The following is a 1,813-nucleotide window of genomic DNA, read 5'->3' as shown; positions in this document are numbered from 1 at the left end:
GACCTAGCAGTGGAGACACTAAAAGACTGCAGGTCTTGGAATACTATATATCAAAGAGCAATAGAACTGAGGTTCCAGCCAAAAATTTCATACCTAGCCAAGTTAAGCATAATACTAAATGAAAAAAAGGACATTTGATCAACATCCAGACTTTCAAGACTTTGTTAAAAAACAAAAAAACCTGAACTTAATGGACAATTTGACATACAGAAGACAAGAGAAATATAAGGTACATACCAAAGACTGATTATAAGGGAATCGATTAAGACAAACTGTTTACTTTTCACATATGTAAAAATGTAAAATGGATGTCTAAGATTCTTATTAATAATTAGATAGCTCATAAGAAAGATTGGGAAAACTTGAGTATGATATGAATTTAAAAAGTAAAACCATTTAGGGACAGCTAAAAAAGAGCATTTGATACAAATGAGGTGCAAGAAGAAGAATCCATACAGAGGAATTAGATGGGGGAGGAGGGCTGGTAATTCTGGTGACCTGTTTTCATCAGGAATGGGTTTAAGAGGGAACAATACATACATATTTAGAAGAATATAAAAGTTGGTCCCTCACATTCCTCCTGGCTGCCATGTTTTCCTACAGGGCCTGGCTTTGACTTCCCCCATAAGAAAATGGCCAAGCAGCACCAAGGCTATCACTACTATGGAGCCCAAGCTAAAGAAACTGGAAGGAGACCCTGGCATCCAGCAGTAACTGGTTGTCCAGGGTGAATGTCATACTGGTGATGGTCTATGGGAGCTTGGTATTTCTTCTGCTTTTCATTTTTGTGAAGAGTCAAATCATGTATTTTGCTATGAAGTCTCCAAGAGGCCTTCACATCCCTGTGAGGCACAACACTCCCAAGGATGTGAAGGAAGAGATTGACATCTGACTATCCAAGGTCTAGGATGTAAATTATGAACCCCAGCTTCTTGGAAAAGATGATGCCAGACTTTTGCAGTTGAAGACACCAGGAAATCAACATTGCACAACTACCTACACAGGATGAAAGTATTGTATGCCATTCGTGCCTCTGAGATCCCATTCCATCCAGAGGGCTGGCATCCTCATTCCCTGATGGGCAAGAACTTCCACTCCTATCTGCTAGAGCTTTGAAACACAAGTACCTCCTTCCAGGGTGTCTGAAAAACTCTAGTTGATACATGCTAGATGGCTATGAGATAGCTCTATATAAAACTGATGTCTTTGGCCAGACTGAATATCTATCTACATTATCAGGAAGCACTGAGTGAACTGGTTGCTGCTGTCATATGGTGGAAGCTCCCAACGGCAGCACCAATCAACAGCTAAGGATCTAACATGGTCTCCTGAAGTCTCCTCCACACTAACTATCTAGGTCACTGATCTGCCCTCTAGCCAGAACAGTAAAAGAGCTAAGCAATTCTTAGAGTTGAAGAGTTTTGAGGGTAACTAGAACACACTAGAGAGCACCCTCTGACCAAGTTTGGGGATAACCATAGCCAGCATGGCTCCAGAAGGAGAATCCAGTCTCAGTACCCAGGGATTTTTCCAGGGCAGGATACAAGCAGCACTGGACAGCATTGATATTATCATTATGCCCAGAATTCTTGAAATGTGTGTCTGGAGATCCTTCCTTAGTTTATCCCTCTGGTCTGTTGTAGAACTAAAGCTCTATGAGGCACTCTTTCTCTCTTCAACAGCTTTTTAATGGAGTTTACATATATTTTTTTACTCTGTCCATGTCATTTCTTCCTTATTTCAATTTGTTTTCCATCATGGTTATTTTTTGCCCTCTCCCAAAGTCAGTTTTGTCCTAAATAGGTTAGTGGGG

At 40.7% G+C, this 1,813-nt stretch overlaps 1 pseudogene; it reads left to right on the top strand.

Annotated features, from left to right (window-relative positions):
• The first annotated feature begins 703 nt into the window (after positions 1–703).
• On the top strand, positions 704–1,459 carry LOC140524133 (protein C1orf43 homolog pseudogene; annotated as a pseudogene).
• Positions 1,460–1,813: the final 354 nt, after the last annotated feature.

This window comes from Notamacropus eugenii, chromosome 2 (assembly GCF_028372415.1).
Source record: "Notamacropus eugenii isolate mMacEug1 chromosome 2, mMacEug1.pri_v2, whole genome shotgun sequence".
Lineage (NCBI taxonomy): Eukaryota > Metazoa > Chordata > Mammalia > Diprotodontia > Macropodidae > Notamacropus > Notamacropus eugenii.
This window is presented reverse-complemented; position numbering and strand designations above follow the sequence as displayed.